A 20976-nucleotide genomic window follows, 5' to 3' on the forward strand; every position below is an offset into this window, starting at 1 on the left:
TCCGTTGATCCATTACTCGACTGTGTTATCAGCAAAGTCAGTAACAGCGAAGGACAACAGAAGCAAGAGTGGTTGTGATGATGGTGGGGTACAGACAAGAAAAGGAGAGGAATGCGAGGTCATCTAGGAAGTAGGATGCGTAGGTACCCATTAGTTTGGACTAGATTTTGCAATACTTAGAAATCAATAAATATTGAGTAGTAACTACCAACAGCACTACCACTGCTGTTCACAACTGCTACTACTAATGGTGGTGGTGGTGGTGGTGGTAATAGTAGTAGTTGTGGCTGTGGTGGTGGTGATAGATTACTTAGCAAAAGTAAAAAAAAAAGTGATATTGGGTCTCTATGAAGATTTTGAGGTAGATTGACACTTGTGATTGTTACTGGAATTGCTCTGATCTTGATCTCTCTCTCTTATTCAGTCTTTCCATCAGTCTGTCTATTGCTCTCTCTCTCTTATTCAGTCTTTCCATCAGTCTGTCTATCGCTCTCTCTGTCTTTCTCTCTCATGCTGGTGGAGAAGGTTTTACACATGTGCTTGTAAGGAAAAGGCAGAAGGTTTAAGAGGGGAGCTTTAGATAGACAGACAGACAGATAGATGTGGTGGTGGGAGCGTGTGGAGAGGGGGTTAGAAGACAATGTCTGGAATAAAGGAAGGAATCAGGAGTGTGTGATATTCCTTTTCTCAGAGACATTGTTGATTTTGACAGGGAATCAAAATATGCCTGTGGAAGATTAGTTAGTGGTAGACATAAAGGTTAGTCTTCTTCCTGTCTCTTCCTCTGTGTGTGTGTGTGTGTGTGCAGATAGAATTGAATCCCAATAATAGCAGTTGTTTGCCTTAAAGTAAGTTCCTTCTTTTCCTCTCTCTTTCTGTCTCTATTTAATATATCATCATTATCATCATCATAATCATTTAATGTCAGTTTTCTATGCTGGCATGGATGGATCGCATGGTTCTGAAAGTTGAAATTGCATGGTTCTGAAAGTTGATTTCTGTTCCAGTGTCTGCTTTGCTATGGTTTCTATACATGGATACCCTTCCTAATGCCAACCGCTTTACAAAGTGTGCCGGCAGGGTGCCTTTTTCGTGCCACCTGTGTTTGTCAGTTTGCCATGGAACCCACAAAACTAAAGTGACCCCCCCCCCTCACTTGATTGAGAAAGGTTATAGTAAAGAGGGAAGTGACTTAAAGTATGGTAAAATGTTGTTGTTGAAGAGCTACATGGCCACCCGGAGTATTGTATTAGGGTAGGCAGGTGGTTTTGGGGTAGAGCTGCAAAGATAGTAGTGGAGGAAATGTGAGAGTGTACCCTCAAGGTACAAGATGAATAGAAGAGAGTGTGGAGAGAGATCAGGGTGGGTGGATGGATAAAGTGTGCCAGAGGGTGGAGGAGAAAGGAGAGGTGGATGTAAAGGGTGAGGGAGGGTGGAGAGGTGGTTGATGGCAAATATATGTTGGGGAGGGAGGAAGGCGATAACATTGAGGGGGGTGAAGAGCCACTGGATAATAAAACTACAAATAGGGTGGTGGGGAGGCAGATGATTGATACAGTGGGGAGGGAAGGGAGAGAGAGATGACAGGTGAGCGTGGGTGATTAAAGGTTGCAAGATGGTGGTAGGGAGGGTGAGAGACATAATGACAAGAGTGGAGGAGGATCAGAGGTGTGTGTGTGTGTATGTATGTACATATGCATGCTATGTGTATGTGTGTGTGTGTAAGCCGTGCCAGTGTGGAAAGCATAGGTGGAGGGCTTAGATGATGACGATGATGATGATGATATATATATTTGAAAAATTGGAATAAGAATGATTTTTCTGATCATTTTCCCCTATTTTAATGATTAGATGTTTACAAGTTATATCGTGACTCTCGTCTTTTCTTCTCTTCCTGTGATTAAAGGAGATTTTTCTATATTGCAAAAAAGGGTTCTTCTCTGTTTAGCAGTGAATGCCTTGCGTAAATGCAATTTTCAAATCGTTCTGTTTTTTTTTGTTTTTTTTTTTGGTGTCAAAAGTTTTTTTTTAATGTAGTTTTAGTGTCTGTCCGAGTGTTAGAGGGAGAGACTTGTTTCTTATATGATAAAAAAAAATAAAAGAAAAATCCTTTGATTCCTGGAAGACAAACAAGAATCAGAAAAAAAAAAACAATTTGTAAACATCAGATCATTAAAGTGAAAAATAATTATCAGAAAAGTAATTCTTATTCCGTTTTTGGATTTGGTTTGCAAGATTCTTTATGCAAGTTTGTGTGTTGAAGCATATTCTGTTGTGTCTGGGGAGAGTCATTCTCTCTTTGTGCCTTATAATTTAACACACTCACCGGTTAAATTACCACTTATTTCTTTTTTATTTTTCTAAAATTTTTGTTGCGTCTTGCAACCTTTCCAATTGCAAGGTGCTACGAAAATTTTAGGAAAATAAAAAAATAAATAAGTAGAAATTTTACTCGTGAGTGTGTTAAATTATAAGGCACAAAAAGAGAATGACTCTCCCCAGACACAACAGAATAATTCTTATGCATTTCTTTAAATATACACACTGTACTATGTACTCTCTGTTTCTATTGCAACTATATACATGATATTTGTAAGTATTATTGAAAAGCAGCAGAAATATCACGAAAACTGTTACTCAGAGTTTCACGTTCTCATTCGTTGGACAGTTTTGTTTAGAATTCTAAACAAAACTGTCTGCTTTTTAATAAAGCATATTAATACCTCTGGTATTCGAGTACTATTTTTTCCACCTTGTTTTGCATTTATGTGCTTACTCTGGTATATATATATATGTTCCTTTATTCTTTTACTTGTTTCAGTCATTTGACTGTGGCAGTGCTGCAGCACTGCCTTTAGTCTCACAAATTGACCCCAGAACTTATTCTTTGTAAGCCTTAGTACTTATTCTATCAGTTTCTTTTGCTGAGCTGCTAAGGTACGTGGATGTAAACGCACCAACATTGGTTGTTAAGTGATGGTGGGGACATGCAGACACACACACACACTTCTTTCAGTTCTACCAAATCCACTCACAAGGCTTTGTTCAGCCCGAGACTATAGTAGAAGACACTTGCCCAAGGTGCCACACAGTGGGATTGAACCTGAAACCTTACATATATATGTCAGAAATTAGAATGAGAAAGGCATAAGAAATTATGCAGTGCACTCAAAAGTGAATATATATATTGAGTTCTCATACCTGTAATAAAATATACACACACACACACCACACACATATATATATACACACACACATATATATATACACACACACATATATATATATACATATACACATATATATATATATATATATATATATATATATATATATATATATATAATGTTTGTATTTAAAGCATAAAGTCAGGAGGTTTGAGACGTGAAGATAGATATTTATTTTTCCATATGACTTCCATATGATTGTGGCCATTTCACAACATCCATGGGATATCATTAATTTCAGTCTGCAAAATTGTATGTGTGGCTGCGTCAGTGCGTATGCTCAGCATTATTCAATACAATTGTATATACACAAATTGATGCAAATAAAGAATGCTAACTCGTGAGGAACCCACTGCCTAAGTTTAGATGCTTTTTTTAGTTCATGAAAGTGTTTTATGATCAAAGTGTGACTTGAATCTAACTGTTTTGCTAATTTTCATGCAATTTGCTTTGGAATTTCCTCAAATACGATTTTCAGAAGCTTAATTTCAATAGAATTTAGTCATCCAAATTAAGGGGATTCTGTGAGAGGAAAATTTCCCAAGTAAAACTCACCAAACCATGTCCAGACACTTAAACCTCCATAGACAGAATGATTATTTCTTGCTGCTTCCATTGTTGAAGAACCCCTTTAGAATTCATACCCTATGCAGTGTCAGGTAGGGGTTTGATCTAAAGCCATTTAAACCTCTGTGGTTTAAAATAATCTGCAAACAAACATCAGAATCTAAAAATTAATGCTTAGTTTATCATAAGTGTTTAAAAAGTCCTCTCAAAGTGATCAGGTGAGAAATGTGATAAGACTTGCTTTCCAACCTAATTATTGATTTGTGTGGTGTGAGCAGGTGTGTACGTCTTACCTCTGGGTGTGTTTGTAGTGCGTGTGTATATCTCGGTAATTTTTCTGCTAGATGATTAACGTGCTTGTGTGGTGTTTCTATATATATGCACGTGATAAAAGTTTTTCAAGTCTTAATCTTCTGTCCCTGTCCCCTTTACACCCATCTGCCGCCAATGCAGTCTTTTGCACCCCTTTTCAACTCCTACAAGTTTTATTCCTATATTTTACTCAAGACATCCACAAATCACCAATAGACATGACAATTTTAAAATCTACGTTATTGGTGTTAATAACCTTTGAAATAGTAATTTTTTTCATATGTTATTTGTTATATGTTTATATTTGTGTGTGTGTGTGTGCTTTTGTTTATATTTGTATATGTTTGTATTTGTGTGTATTTATATTTGTCTGTCACTCTCTCTCTGCCTATCTATCAATCATCATCATCATCATTGTCATCGTTTAGCGTCCGCTTTCCATGCTGGCATAGGTTGGACAGTTTGACTGAGGCCTGGCAAGCCGGGAGGCTGCACCAGGCCCTAATCTGATTTGGTAAGGTTTCTACAGCTGGATGCCCTTCCTAATGCCAACCACTCCGATAGTGTAGTGGGTATTTATACATGCACCCACTATCCATGTATCTTTCTGTCTGTATATTTATCTTTACATATACATATACTTACATACATACACACACACACACATACATACATACATACACACATACATACATATATATATATATATATATACACGCACACACACACATATTATACATGTATACATACAAATATATACGTATACACACATGCACATATATATAGTATTATTTAAAAACAATACAGAAAACATATTCAATATTTTAAGCTTTGTAAACATACACGTATTTCAGTAAATCCACTGGAAAGATTATGCAATCGTTTGGTGAAATTATATAATCTTCTGGATTTATTTCATCAATGCTCTTGGCAAAAAATGTAGTGCTAAGTTTGCCCAGTATATATCTCTGTTATACAAATTACCAACCTCATCAGTGGAATGGTGGAGTGCAGGGTGATAGAGTTCAAAGTAGTAAGAAGGGTAAATAGAAGATAGAAAGACAAATACAATATAAGGTGGCGAGCTGTCAGAAACGTTAGCACACCGGGCGAAATGCTTAGCGATATTTCGTCTGCCTTTACGTTCTGAGTTCAAATTCCACCGAGGTCGACTTTGCCTTTCATCCTTTCGGGGTCAATTAAATAAGTACCAGTTACACACTGGGGTCGATATAATCAGTTTAATCCGTTTGTCTGTCCTTGTTTGTTCCCTCTGTGTGTAGCCCCTTTTGGGCAGTAAAAGAAATAAGAAAGACAAATACAAGGAGGAAGCTATTCCCTCTTTCACATATTCGGGCAGGCAAGGAGACCTTTTCATACACACTCACAAATCTTCACATATATCCACAATAGAAAAGAGAAAGGGAAGGAAGGACAAGAGATAACCCTTAAGCAATGTAAATTCAATGGTGAGGAAAACAACAACAACACCAACAGCAACAATGGTAAAAGCTGTCAGTCAGTCAGTTAGGACAGGTGTTCCAGTTGATTTGATCAATGGAGGAGTCTGCTCCTCATGAACAAAACTTGAAAGTGGTTGAGCACTTTCCAAACACATGTAACCAGAGAGATTCAGCATGATATAGAATACGACAAGGCTGGACCCTTATGAATTACAGGTACAACTCATTTCTGCCAGTTGAGTGGACTGGAGCAATGAGAAATGGAGTGTCTTGCTCAAGGACACAATGCACTGACGGGAATTGAACTCACAACCATTTGATTGTGAAGGGAACACCCTAACCACTAAGCCATCCACCTTCACAACAATAACAACAACAACAATAACGGCAGCAAGAATATTAACGAGAGTGCAAACAGCCATCGTCATAAATCAGAGGTGAAGAGGTGGTCTCTTCTGTTGACAAGTTTATAATATCTGACTCCAGTAAACCTTCTCTTGGGTGGTAAACAGGCCAAAAGGGGTGTTCGTCATCCCCAAACCCTTTCACCTACAGGTGTCCACCATCAAATGCGTACGGTCAGTTATTCTCACCTCTACGTACAACACCACACCTTGGCACCCACACACACATATATTAGAGCATACACTCACACAAACACACATACGACTTCATTAATGCATCAATGCACTCACCCATGCACAAAGAAGCTTGAGAGGCGGTTGGATGGAACTTACACTCGCCTCCTTATGAGAGCTCAAAATCTCTTGTGGAAGCATCATCCAACCAAAGTACAAATATATGGGAAATTACCACCTGTATCATCTCTTGTGAAAGGTAGAAGAGTCCAGTTTGCTGGACATTGTTGTAGAGCTGAAAACGAGGTAATTTCTACTCTTCTTCTCTGGAAGCCATCTGCTCGCGATACCAGAGGGTGCACACTCTCCTACCCTGATGTAATCTCCAGGGATACAGGCATCCAGCAACAGGACCTCCATAATGCTATGATGAACCGTGAAGTCTGGCGTAACATAGTAAATTCCATTGTATCGACCACGTGTCAAACAATGATGATGATGCACAAATTCCTTCTTTGTTATCGTGACTGCATGCGAAATAAGCTGATTCAGTTACTTTTAACCTTCCACTCTGCGCTTGCACATGAGTTTGTTGGTGTTCACATAAAATAGTGGCCGCTTACCTAAGTGATTTATGTAAGTCTGTCAGTTGCAGTAAGTTAATAGGCCCTTTCAATTTGTAGCTGTAGTGATGCACGTTGCGTCCTGTAGAAGGTTGCATTCGAGGTGTAATCGAGGTTGTTGTTTTTGTTGAGGATGATTACATTTTTGATTGGATGATGTTCAGGTTGGTGAATGCATTAAGTTTTCTGTTGTCACATATCTCACTGTTCCTAGTTCTGTAGTAATCTGGTTCTCTCTAAAAATGCTGCTGATACAAGCACACCTGGAGCATATACATAGGTGATAAGGGTGTACAAACAGGGGTATACAAGTAGAATGCTTTGCTAAATCCCATTGAGTGTACTAAAACCATGAGAGGTGCATGGCTCTAGTCCTTGTGTCGATTGTAAGGCCAGCTGTGTACTAGTGGACCCATTCATAGCCCAGGTAGTTCTCAGTCTGGTAATTTTGGCAAGTCCTATTCCTGTTCAGCATTCACTACACTTATCAGGAAGGTGTCTAATGTCAGCCAATACATTGTCCAACCCCTCTCTGGTACGTAACTTTCATGGATGTCTATCTTCACAATATGCTATGGTGTGTCTCAACCATTTCAATCTATAGCTAATCTTCTTCTTGTCTAAGCTATGGATAAATTCAGTGGGAAGAGATGCTTACCATTAAGGTCAACAGAAAACTCCCAAGTCCCTTCGCATCATTCTTCTTCCTTATTGTCACTGGCTTGCAGTGTCCACCTTTCATGCTAAACTTTATCTTCCCATGCTCTATTAATTGTGATCTTTTGCTGATGTTAATGTACTTCACCCTCTCTGCCGCTGCATCGACCACTATTCTAAGTACTTGGTTATGCCACCCTGTGTACCCATGCACCAGACCTAGTGGCCAGTTGAAGGGCATCTACCTCATTCCAACATCTGCACAGATTATTCACCATTGTTTTTCAATGCTCCATGTTTACAGGACTGAGAAGCATGTCGTAAATGCAGCTAGTCAGAAAAGGGATTCTAGCTGGCCCCCAAGACCAGTGTCCTTTTTATCCTACCTTTTACCTGACCATAAACTCTTCCCAAGCAGTACATTGTCCCTATTAGCTCCATTAATGGATTTTCACCTCTTCTCTCTTTAACTGTTTGACTATTGCTGTCCTTTTCTCTATCTTGTTCATAGAATTGTATGGTTTCAACTCATTGTTGCTGTCTCTAATGGGCCTTTGTTCTTGAACAAAGCCACCCACACAAAGTTCCTTGGCAATCCTAGCCACTTGTGAATATAGGCGTTACATTTCCATTCAATTGTCACAACCTGTGTCCCTGCAGTTTCACATGACACCACTGGCCTCTGCAGTCTGGGGTTCAAAGCTAATTGCAAACACCAAAGTTTGAACTTACCTGGTGGTAATGTATTTCTTTTTCTTGATCATTGAGAGTCCCTTGTCAGCCCCATTTTCTTTATCCTCATCCCCTCACTTCTATCATTAAACATTCCATCATCCAGCCTGCCTGCCCAGGCCCTTCACACGATCCTCTGGTATTGTAGGCATGACTTCTCTTACGATCTCATACTTTACTTCTTTCTGTCCGCCCTTAATGAGTGTTACCCTGTGCGGCTCATCAGCCTCACCCAGCCTGTACAGGATTCTCACCGTTCACTTCTGATCCCTATCTAACAATACATTCTTAGGTGAGTGGCTCTTCATTTTATGGTCGTGAGCCATTATCCCTTATAGGATGAGTTCCATTCCAAGAACAAACCATATGAGTGAAATTGTACACCCAGCTACAATTCCTCATCTCAAGCTTTTGCCAAGTCTGTGTGTAATCCCTTGGTATAAATCGCGTGTAGAACCTGCTGCAGTAATCCACGATCAGCTTGCAGACTTCTGGTGGGATCCAGAACAGCTCCATGGTATACTCAACCAGTTTGTGTAACACTGACTCAAAAGTCTTTGACAAACCAATTCACACAACTGCTAGCTTGTGTTTCTCTCTCTTTTCTGTCTGTATGGCATCCCAGATCAGAGCTACATGTTCTATTGAGGTCTGCAATTTGGCACAAGGAATATTTTCCCATTATCATTTAGTTAGGAATTTGGTCTGAATTGGTTTAGAATCGGTGAGTTCTACTTCTTGGGGAGGTAAATACCTTCTGCTCTTATTTATCAGCTCATAATTGCCTTCTCTTTCCAAGCTCTTCAGAGATGGAAAAATAATTTGTTGGTCAGAGCAGAACCCCTTTTGTAGACTTTGTGGGGCATGCCATCTTATCCTGGATGCTCTTCAATCATGTCTTTTTAATAAAGTCCTGGGGTTCTTCCATCTGGAAGTTTCCAAGATCAAATGTGGTTCCTGGTGCTGTTAGTTTTGGTATCCCTTGCTTTGGTGATAAAAGGGTTACCTCAAAGACTGTCAATATAGGTTTTGCACAAGGGTGTCTCCAGATTGTCCTTGCTATATATCAAATTACTATTTCTGCTTTCCTGAAACGGACCTTTTGCAAGTACCTCTGCTGCTAATTTGATCAGTCAGGTAATGAAAGCCATCTAAACTCGAAGGATCTCCACAAGGGGCCCAGCTTAACGAGACCTAAACCTAGGCTCTTGGAAAGACACTCTCGTCACTGTTGGTAATATCATAAAATATTGCATGTCTATATATCTATATTTATAGATGATTTCACTTTCGAATGTTTTATCACTCGTACAAAGTAATGTAATAAATACTATTTTCAAAAACAATACTATTTATTACCACCACCCAATAAAATTAAAAGAACTTTCTCATTTGTATAACTCCTCCCACAACTTCTGCCGTTTACTCCCTCGCTTTATCTTCCTCTCCTCTTCCTTCTTCTCAATGAATCTTGCCCTGCACTCTTCTTGTACCTCTTATGTTAACTCTCTCTCTCTCTCTCTCAGTATCGCTGTTTTACTCTCTACCCCTCTCTCTACTTAATGTAAAGCGTGACTCGAAAACCAACCACCACCAACCAACGAGCATTTATATCGGCTAGTACTATATATATATATATATATATAATATATATATATATATATATAAATATATAAATATATAAATTAGGCCGCTCTGTTTCCGCAGCAGGGAGCTAGCAACTCAAACAAGTCTACACACATACATGTGTTTTGTGTGTGTATATTCCTGCTTATTATCACCCATATATATATATATATATATATACATACTTTATTTAATACCCTTTTTTTTTTACTATAGTTACACTCTACTTCTTAATCATGGCATCGTATCCGATATCTATCACCATCATCATCATCACCACCGTTGCATTGTACTTTATTTCTGCTCGATTCGTTCACACACTCCAGAGGACATTGACCTCCTTAATGTAATCGCTGCTGCTGCTGCTGCTACCACCACTACTACTACTACTAGTACTACAGCTGCTGCTGCTGCCTTTCTGCCTTTATTTCTTGGCTTTTGTCGTTTATTTAAAAGTCTACCAAAACCAGCACGACGGCAGAATGCATTAATGCCTTAAATTCCCATAACCTCCTTTATAAGACCGAAACTGTATTTTTCTCCATTATCCTAAATTCCAATATCCTCCCACATACTCTGTTATTATTATTATTATTATTATTATTATTATTATTATTATTAATATTATCATCATCATCATCTCCTCTTAAATTAATGTTACCTTAACATAGCATGTCTCTGCGACTCGCCTTAAGCGTCAAGGATTATCCATTTATTGATTTTTGGTTTCAATTTCCGTTTATTTCATAATTAATTTCTTTTCGCTCTCGTTTTTTTTTTTTTTTTGCCTAGTTTCACTATCAACCATCTGTTGTACCCAAATGAGCGGAGGGAAAGGTCCACAAAATATAGTAGGGAACCTATTAAGGGATTACATACTATGTCGATCGAATGATTTTATTTTATTTTATTTTTAATGCGAAATGTGTGTATTTGACTTGAAAAGATCGCTATTATACAATTTAATGCCGCTTGATTTATTTTCTTTCGTTTTTAAAGATACGTTATTTAATATAAATTAGGAATATGTGTGTGTGTGGACATACATACATGCATACATACATACATACATACATATATAATATATATATATATATATATATATATATATATATATATATATATTAGAAGGTTTGGAGATGATGTACAGGTATTTTATATTAGAAGAAATGAGGTACTCAGAAGTTCGGATGGTTTTATATTTACAGATATTTATTTGTATATTACATTTTTTTATACATCATATATATCATATATTAGCGCTTTCGTCCATTCTAGTGGAGTTTGCAAATTCTCTCCTCGTTTGTCATTGTATTTTAGGTACCTGGTCCATTGTATCTATATAGCCTTTTTGACCGATCTTTACCCATTCTGCATACATCTTTATTACACAATACATACACATATGTACATTTCTTATCTATGGTTGGTTGGACAAAATGAAGGTGAGGTTGGAACTGACTAGTGTGGCGTTCTCATGTCTTTTAGAAGGGCATGGATATCACAGTTAATCTATAAACTGTATATAAAGGGATCATTAGGGATGGTCACCTGAAGTACGATTGAGATGTGTGTCGGTGAAGGAAGTGGCTGTCCGTTCTGATCCTGGTTTCTCTTCAGTCGATTGTGTTTGCCTTCTAGTAATTCCTGGCCGACCCAATGAGGGAGATTAACTAATACGTGGTCGCTCGACTTGCTAGAAATTATAGACACATATAATCCTTTATATATCATTCACACTCTACGACCTTAAACAATGTTAGGGCACATTTGAGGATGTGGTTCTGCAAACCTTTTTGCTTGATCAAGGTTTACCTGAAATTAAACCGCAAATTTGTCCTCTCAGTGTTGAGAAAAGGAATGACAGAATGTGTGTGTGTGTGTGTGTATATGTATGTATGTGTGTGTGTGTGTGTGTGTGCGTGCAGTAGTAGTAAGGTTACTGGGGGATTTATGAAAGTGTTGCCGTATTCCTTATGTAACCCTCTCTACGATTTCGAGCTTTCTCTACACGTTAAGACATGTTAAGATAATAGACACGCTCTCTATAACTTATACAAGTCTTGTGTAATTTATTACTTATAATTATTAATGGGTTATGGGATGTGATATGGAATGCTATTGAAACAATCGTAACCAGTATTAAACTTAGGTTGCACAAATATCTTCACCTTTATATATATAAAGGATAAGACCATTATTTAGAATAACGATCATATCAAGTAGCCAATATGGAAAAAAACCATATAGGTAATAATTATTATAGATATATAATAATATAAATATAATTATAACACACACACATGATTCTTTATACGGGACACGCAACCGGATTATTTTTCTCCCTCCAGTATATTCTGCCTGTATCATATATTAGGCATTTCACTTGGAAATAAATGAATTAAAAAAAAAAAAATGTTAGTAATAATCTATTTCTTGAAGAATTAAGATACCAAATGAAGCGTATTTGGCGTTCATCAGTTCTGCGAATCTGTGAGAGACGACCAAACCATTCTGGAGCCATTTTGTAAAGGGAAGGAGCAGAAAGCGAAGAGTGTGGTATATTCGCTGTGTCTGTCTAGGATTGAGTTCTTCCCTTACACCTAACTCGACCGTTCACCCACACACTTGCTATTATTATTACAACATTGTCTGACTGCATTCTTATCCCTCGCACGTAGATTGTCAACAAGTGTTTCTCTATTTAATTACCTCTGCTGCTGCTACTAACCCTATTTAATGGATCCCACATCTCTTCTCTCTTCTCTCTCCTCGCTTCATCATACGGCTTCATCGTCGTTGTCATGGTTTTAACGTATGAAGATGTTGACGATGATGACGAGAGGAGATGAGAGAAAAATAAGGGATCATAGAAAATAGTAATAATAGCCATAAGTAGTGATTAAATAATGGAACACTTGTTGATTAATATAATATAACACACACACACACACACGCATATATTTTAATCGGCAGAAGTTATAGAGTGCCTCAAGGGCCGGGGAGGGGGCACTCCATTAGTTATGATAACTAGGGTTCCAGTTGACCCTATCGACAGAACAGCCTGCTGGGGAAATTAACGTGCAAGTGGCTGAGTACTCCACAGACACACGTAGCCTTAACGTAGATCTCAGGCAGATTTAGCATGACACAGAGTGTGACAAGGACGGCCCTTTGAAATACAGGCACATCTCATTTTTGCCAGCTGCATGGACTGATGCTCTGTAAAATAAAATGTCTTGTTGAAGGGCACAGTGTATTGTCAGGAATCGAACTTGGGACCTTACAATTGTGAGCTTACCACTAAGCTACACGACTTTACGGCTGGATGGGGTGGGGGGTGTAGAGAAAAGAGAGAAGTGACATGGTTGGGTAGTCTTCAGGAGCTGGGAGGTAGGCATTGTGCATGTTTGGGGATAATTTGATTCATTGCAAAGGTGGAGTGGAGGAATAAATCATTGTAACAGGCGGTGAGGGGGAGCACAATATAGTATTCTATGTGTGTGTGTGCGTGTACATATATACTGGTATGACTTTAAAACGGTATCTGGTATTTGGGGCCTCTGTGTGGCAGTTCCAGGGTTTTGAGGCGTGTGGAACTACTTCTTAACCATTCTTATTTCCAAGTCTACTCTGACCTGAAGTAGTAGCACCTGCCATAAGTTAATTTGCATGTAAATAAAACAATTTTGAGTGACGGGCCCCAAGTGACAGAGTGTGACAAGGACGGATCTTTGAAATACAGGCACATCTCATTTTTGCCAGCTGCATGGACTGATGCTCTGTAAAATAAAATGTCTTGTTGAAGGACACAATTTATTGTCAGGAATTGAACTTGGGACCTTACAATTGTCTAGTTGAATATAAAACTTGCAGTTTCGTGTGATTAATAGTCATCTCACTTTGGCTTTGCACTTAATACTAATCACAGACACTCAGAGAGTGGTACTTGTGTTGTACAGGTAGTTATCACTATAATCCAAAGATGGACAGATGTTTCTTTATGGTGACCTTATCTATTTGCTTGTCATTCCGTCAAATGGAAGTCCTGTGGCGATGGAAGAGTGGCAACATATGCAGACTTAATCGGTTGTAAATGTACTGTTACAATGCACCAGGACTGAGTAGTCATATGAGAGGTCATGGATGGAAGTTGGAAGTGCCATTAACAAGGAAACACAAGGAGATGGTAGTCATCTATGAGGATGGTGCAATCATCATCATCATTATCATCGTTTAACATCTGTTTTCCATTCTGGCATGGGTTGGATGGTTTGACTGAGGTCTTGTAAAGCCAGCAGCTGCACCAGGCTCCAATCTGATCTGGCAATGTTTATACAGCTGGATGCCCTTCCTAATGCCAACCACTTCGAGAGTGTAGTGGGTGCTTTTTATGTGCCACTGGCACATGGGCCAGTCAAGGGGTACTGGCATTGGCTATGTTCAGATGGTGCTTTTTACATGCCACCAGCATGGGAGCCAGTTAGGGGACACTGGCCAGAGCTACGATGTTGGTTTCTGCTGGGTTTTCATTGGCTTTTTTGTATCCTAAAAGGTAAATGTTTTCTACTTTCCCTGTTCCTTTATTCATGTAGTTTTAATAGTGTGTGTGTGTGTGTTGTAGCAGAAAGATTCATAAATAGGTGCGTGGCTGTGTGGTAAGAAGTTTGCTTCCCAACCACATGGTTCTAGGTTCAGTCTCACTGCATGCCACCTTGGGCAGGTGTCTTCTATATCCTCAGGCCAACAAAAGCCTCATGGATGGCTTTGGTAGACGGAAACTGAACGAAGTTTATTGTACACACGTGTATCTGTGTGTGTGTGTGTGTGTGTGTCCCTCTCCACCATTTGACAACAGGTGTTGGTGAGTTTCTGTCTCCGTGACTTAGCAGTTTAGCAAAAGAGACCAATAGAATAAGTAACAAGCTTTTTGAAAAAAAAATAAATAGGTCCTGGGGTTGATTTGTTAGACTAAAAGTCTTCAAAGCTGTGCCCCAGCAAGGCCAGTCTAATAGCTGAAACAAGTAAAAGAAAAGATTCACAAATGGAGAGGGATTTCATGTTTGGCTTTTGAACTCAGTATACTACTACTACTACTACTACTACTACTACTACTACCACCACCACCACCACCGCTGCTGCTGCCGGTGGTGCTGGTGTGCCTTGCAGTGCCGATGCGGGAAGAGTAGCTTTTACTTGTGTCTCTATCGCGTACATCTAATAAAAATCAGAGAGAACACTTCCAGCACTTATACACAGGAACATCGCTACGACTGCAGCTAATGCACCCCTGCAACTACAACTGCACCCACCCAACTGTCAGTGCCTCCAAACATCATCACCATTATCATCATCATCATCATCATCAACAGTAACACTACACCACCTTGTGGATTACTATGCAAGGGAAAAAAACCAACTGTTGCTGCTGCTAGCAACTACTACTACTACCACCACCACCACCACCACCACCACCACCACCACTACTACTACCACCACTACTACCACCACCACCACCACCACCACCACTACTACTACTACCACCACTACTACCACCACCACCACTACTACTACTACCACCACCACTACTACTACTACAACTACTACCACCACCACTACCAACACCACTACCACCACCACTACCAACACCACTACCACCACCACTACTACTACTACTACTACTACTACAACTACTACCACCACCACTACCAACACCACTACCACCACCACTACTACTACTACTACTACTACTACCACCACTACTACTACCACCACACTACTACTACTACTACCACCACCACCACTACTACTGTTTCCACTGCTGCTGTTGTAAGCGTACACTTTTAATGCAAAGCCTTCCCCTGTTGTGGTTGTTGTTGTTGCTGTAGTAATACTAGTCGTAGCAGCAGCAGGGAATTCCACTGAAAAAGAAATCAGTTCTTTGAATGTAGTATATACATCTGTGTGTGTGCGTGTGTGTGCGAATAGGTGTATGCGTCTGTGTGTGAGTGTGTGTGTGTGTGTTTATGTGTATCAGTCTCTGCTCCATCTTACTCCACCACCACCACCACCGCCGCCGCCATCATCACTATCACTTGGCCACCCTTATGTACCTTTAGAAGAATCTACCCTTGTAAACATTTGAGTCTAAGCTTTCAGGCTGAAGGATGTCTTCCCTACTTTCCACCCGTTTCTGACTCCCTAAAAATAAAAGTCTCCTGCTGCCTTTACAATCTTATTGGGGTCAGTTTTATTTCATAATTTCCGTTTCTGTTCATCGCTCCTGCGTGTGTGCGTGTGTGATTCTTCTGTAGACATCTGTTGCTTCTCTCGAAGGCATCTCCTTTCTCTTTATGGCAGTTTATGATGATACTGCTGCATTAGTCACTGGGTATGATGGCTTCCTCCTCTTTAACTTGATTTACTATTCAGGTTGTGATCATACAGCTTACCTCACTTGATATCATAAGCACACCTGAAACTGTTCCTGATCAACCCCTAGCTTTCTCTCTCTCCCTTTTTTATCTACCAAGCTGCTGTCAACTTGAAATTGCTGGTCCCTCTGTAGTGTCAGCATGATGTAACCCCTTTTTTTTTCTTCTTATCTCATGCAGTATCCATATTAGTTAGGCAGCCTTTCATGATAGAGTTTTTCATGCCACTTCCTTGTTCTCCACATCAAAGGCAAGTATATCTTTTTCATGTCTCCCCCAATAATTTATTTTTAACTACCCACAAGGGGCTAAACACAGAGGGGACAAACAAGGACAGACAAACGGATTAAGTTTATTACCTCAACCTCAGTGCATAACTGGTTCTTAATTTATCGACCCTAAAAGGATGAAAGGCAAAGTCTCAGTTCTAACACACTGCCTTACAATCCTCAACATTCCATTCTTCTGGTCCTCATGCTGGAGGACATGTGTAAATTTTTTTCTGTCTACCTCAGCCTTAGCCAAATATTTCCATCACCTATTCCTGTTCTTCTAGTCATTTCTACTAATGCTTCCTGTAGCCACCTTCTTTCCAGCTTTTCTAAGCCTATCTCTTCATCTTCACCACCCTTTCAACTGTGTCATCATTCCACCACCACCACCATGTTACTTTGGGTTTGGTTGAGACTTTGCCCCTACCACGTGTCTGATCTGTAACCCCAAACAGGTTATTTTGTAGAAATTCCTTGTCATCTCTGTTACAGGTATCCGGTTGTTTCTCTCTGCAGTCTTGTGAATCCCTTAGAATTTCTCTAAATCTATTCTCAACTGCAGAATTTTTTTGTTCCCTTGTCATCCACCTCCACATCAACTGCTAATCTATGGGGTGTAGTGTATTCTTCACCAGGAAAGGTTTTGATATTTACAATTGTTCTGTTTTGTTTCCTGGTTAAAATGTAATCTGACTTGTGTGACCACCAGATTGGAAGGTGATCAGGTGGTTATACAAATGTGTGTACACACACACAGAGGAGCTTTCAGCTGTGACACTGACATAAATACACGCACACACTCAGAAACAATCCCTCACTACCCCATTACTCACATTACTGTTTAATTTCTGCTGTATTGTTTTTTTTTAAGTGACACCCCCCACACCAACTAAATTGCTGTTGAACTTGTTGATATTACAGCTACCCATTATCCAGTGAATGGCTAACAAGTGTGTGTGAGAGAGAGAGAGAGGGAGGGAGAAAGCATTTTCCAAATGGATTTTGTGCAGAAGCTTAATCAGATATATATTTATAGGAAGCGAGCCTGTCTTCACTTGCTCTGTTTGTGCTTGTGTGTGTGTGTGTGTGTGTGCTTGTGTGTGTGTGTGCTTGTGTGTGTGTGTGTGTGTGTGTGGTGTGTGTGCTTGTGTGTGTATGTGTGTGCTTGTGTGTGTGTTCGAGAAAGAGAGTGAGAGAGAGAGCTCAAGTATTGAACTCCTATTCATTTGCTCCATGTGACGGAGAGGCAGGTAGACCGACAGTTATATATTCTTTTATTCTTTTACTTGTTTCAGTCATTTGACTGGGGCCATGCTGGGGCACTGCCTTTAGTCAAAGAAATCGACCCCATGACTTATTCTCTGTAAGCCTAGTACTTATTCTGTCGGCCTCTTTTCCTTAACTGCTAAGTTACGGGGACATAAACACACCAACATTGGTTGTCAAGCAATGGTGGGGGCACAAACACAAATACAAATACATACATACATACATATATATATGTGTGTGTGTGTGTGTATATACATATATATATTTATATATATATAAAGCAAACTCTGTGTGTGTGTGTGTACAAGTTCAAAGGTTTATAACTTGAGTTCCACCTGACCGATTCGATTGAAATTTCAGACATGCATTTGGTATATTCCGAGGCATGTTTTAGTCATAATAACTGCTTCGATCAATGTTTGGTTTTCGCAAAAACTCGATCGACAATTATCAATTTTTTCAAAAAGTCATCTGATTTTAATCAAACTTGACATACCTATGCATTCTTACCCAAGGTTTTTCATTTCATTATTATTTTTTTCAAATTCCGTTTTCCATTTGAGCACAGCACAGGAAATACCAACTCAAAAAATGCCTTTAAGGTAGGCCATAGCGCTGGAACCATTGAGCTGATTTAAACCAAACTCAGTAAACAAATGCATTTTCACCCAACGAGTCTTATGCCATGGTTCATTTCATTAAGTTGCACTTTGTTTGAGCACAATTCGAAAAACATTCGAACAAAATGCCTTTGTTTAGGTAGCTCCTGATTTATTTTTCTCAGAACACTGTCCCCATTCCTTCTCCGATGCATAAACAATTAATCTCCACCATGGTGTGCACACACATTGTGACCCCACATGACCTCAAAATAGCCACTGCCAATCACAGTAAATGCCAGGTACTACTGCTACTATATATATATATATTATATATATATATATTATATATATATATATATATATATAATATATATATATATATGTATGTATACATATATGTATACATATATGTATGTATGTATGTATGTATGCATATATATATGTATACATATATGTATGTATACATATTTGTATACATGTATGTATGTATATATATAATATATATATATATATATATATGTATGTATGTATGTATACATATATGTATATATACACACACACATATATATATATACACATATATGATGGGCTTTCAATCTCCGTCTACCAAATCCACCCAGAACGCTTTGGTCAACCCGAAGCTGTAGCAGAAGACACTTGCCCAAGGTGCCACATAGTGGGACTGAACCTGGAACCATGTGATTGGGAAGCAAGCTTCTTACCACACAGCTACACCTGTGCCGATGTGTATTTCTTCTTTAACCTTCATTTTTCCAATTACTGCTGTTTGCTCATATAATGCAAGGTAACCATGACTCTCCTCCATTGCAACCCACCTCTACCTGTCCCGCCATCATACTTTAGCCTTGCAGCCCCTGGCACAAAGCCCCCTTTCTCCCCCTCCCTAATGCCTCCACCCCACCCCATTAGTCATGAGAGCTTTTCTCAGCAACCTCACTAGTGCCAGTGGCATGAAGAAAAACCAACCCAGTACACACTGTAAGGTGGTTGACATTAGGAAGGGAATCCACCCATAGGAAACATGCCAAAGCAGAGATTGGAGCTTGGCACAGCCCTGTGGCTGGCTGCATCCTTTCAAACTGTCCAACCCACATCACCATGAAAAATGAACATTAAATGATGATGATGATGATGATAATGATCATGAATTTCTTGTCTCTTAGTCTTGTTATTCTGGATGGTTCTTCATTCTTGTAAACTGGAAAATGTTTGTGGATTCATAGTTTATGGAGATTGCTTACTTTGGTATTCTTTGGTTTTCTTTGCAAGTAACCTAATTAGGCTTGGACAATGCTTAAGATATTGGTGTCCAGTTTTGGAAGGTTCTCTGTCATACATATCATCATCATCATCATCATCACATCTGTTTTCCATGCTGGCATGAATTGAACAGCTCGACCAGAGCTGGTAAGCCAGAGATCTGCACCAGGTTCCAGTGACTGTGTTGGCATGGTTCTATGGCTGGATGCCCTTCCTAGCACCAACCACTTTACAGATTGTGCTGGGTGCCTTTTACGTCACACCAGCACAAGAGCCTTGTAGGTCAATCCTCTTCAGCTGAGGTGTGTCATTAACTCTTCTGCCGTGGAGGGTGGGTCTTCTTGAGTACAGCAAGGTGCTTGATGCTTTGGTCCTTTGTCATCACCTCTGTTAGGTTTCAGTGCCCTGAGATCGTGCTTCAGTACTTCATCCCATGTATATGGGGTGGGGGGAGAGTGACCATCCAATCATTATGATACTGAGTGAACTTAATGCCAACATGTGTTTTATCAGTGAAATATCATCATCATCGTTTAACGTCTGCCTTCCATGGGTGTTATCTTTTATGTGCCACATGTCCTGTGAGCCCAAACTACTGCAGTCAATGTTTGATGGTGGTGGTCAATAGGGGTCATTTTCCTGTTCATCATTGACAAACAGTAAATGTATCGGTCCATCCTTGCAGTGGCTTTATGGAGCTGTTCTGACCAAGAACAGAATAACCACCAGTTTCTTTGAAGGTGTGTCAATGGTGAGCAGCCATTACTGGACTCTGTGTAGCCATGGCTTGCAGAAGATGCCCTTGTTTGGACAGCTGTCTTCTGCTGCATCGCTGGCAATAAGGCTTCCTTGTTTCCCAACCAAAATAGATGATGGAATCGTTGAGTTATTTCTGATTCTCTCTGTGTATGAGTGGTGAATATTAAATCTTAAACATTCATTCTTAAATTGCCTTTTAATTAATTGGTATTACTTTTGAATTAAGACTGTCAATAATTGCAATAATAATTATGTTATGCTAATTAAAATGTTCAAGTTTAAATTTTCATTATTTAAAATTGCAACAAATTGTCTTTTTATTCGTGTATATCGAATTGTAAGTGATTAACTAAATGAAAGTGATTAACAGGTAACCATCAGTGTGCTTGTGACGACACTGTGTGTGTGTGTATATCCATATTGTATGCAAATGTGTTTTATACAGTACTTAAAACATACAATATGCTATTTAAGTTTCATGGTTAGGTTGTGGTTTAAAATCTGGAAAAGAACAAAAAAAGGAAAAAAGTACTGGGAAAAAGCCAGCTGAAAAAATGAAATCTAAAGCTGACCG

The 20976-nt window shown here is 39.2% G+C and overlaps 1 protein-coding gene across 5 annotated transcripts in view; it reads left to right on the forward strand.

The window, feature by feature from the left end:
* The window catches only part of LOC115219047 (myosin-G heavy chain-like), a 49289-nt gene that overhangs the window by 14121 nt on the left and 14192 nt on the right, over positions 1-20976 (forward strand). The window contains exon 1 of one of the 5 annotated variants that reach the window (XM_036508708.1): positions 737-759. The exons of the other annotated variants lie outside the window; for them this stretch is intronic. The gene's annotated coding sequence lies outside the window, so the exon portion shown is untranslated. Of the gene's footprint in view, positions 1-736; positions 760-20976 lie in introns of those variants that run through there. 5 annotated transcript variants of the gene reach the window in all.

This window comes from Octopus sinensis, linkage group LG14 (assembly GCF_006345805.1).
Source record: "Octopus sinensis linkage group LG14, ASM634580v1, whole genome shotgun sequence".
Classification (NCBI taxonomy): Eukaryota; Metazoa; Mollusca; class Cephalopoda; order Octopoda; family Octopodidae; genus Octopus; species Octopus sinensis.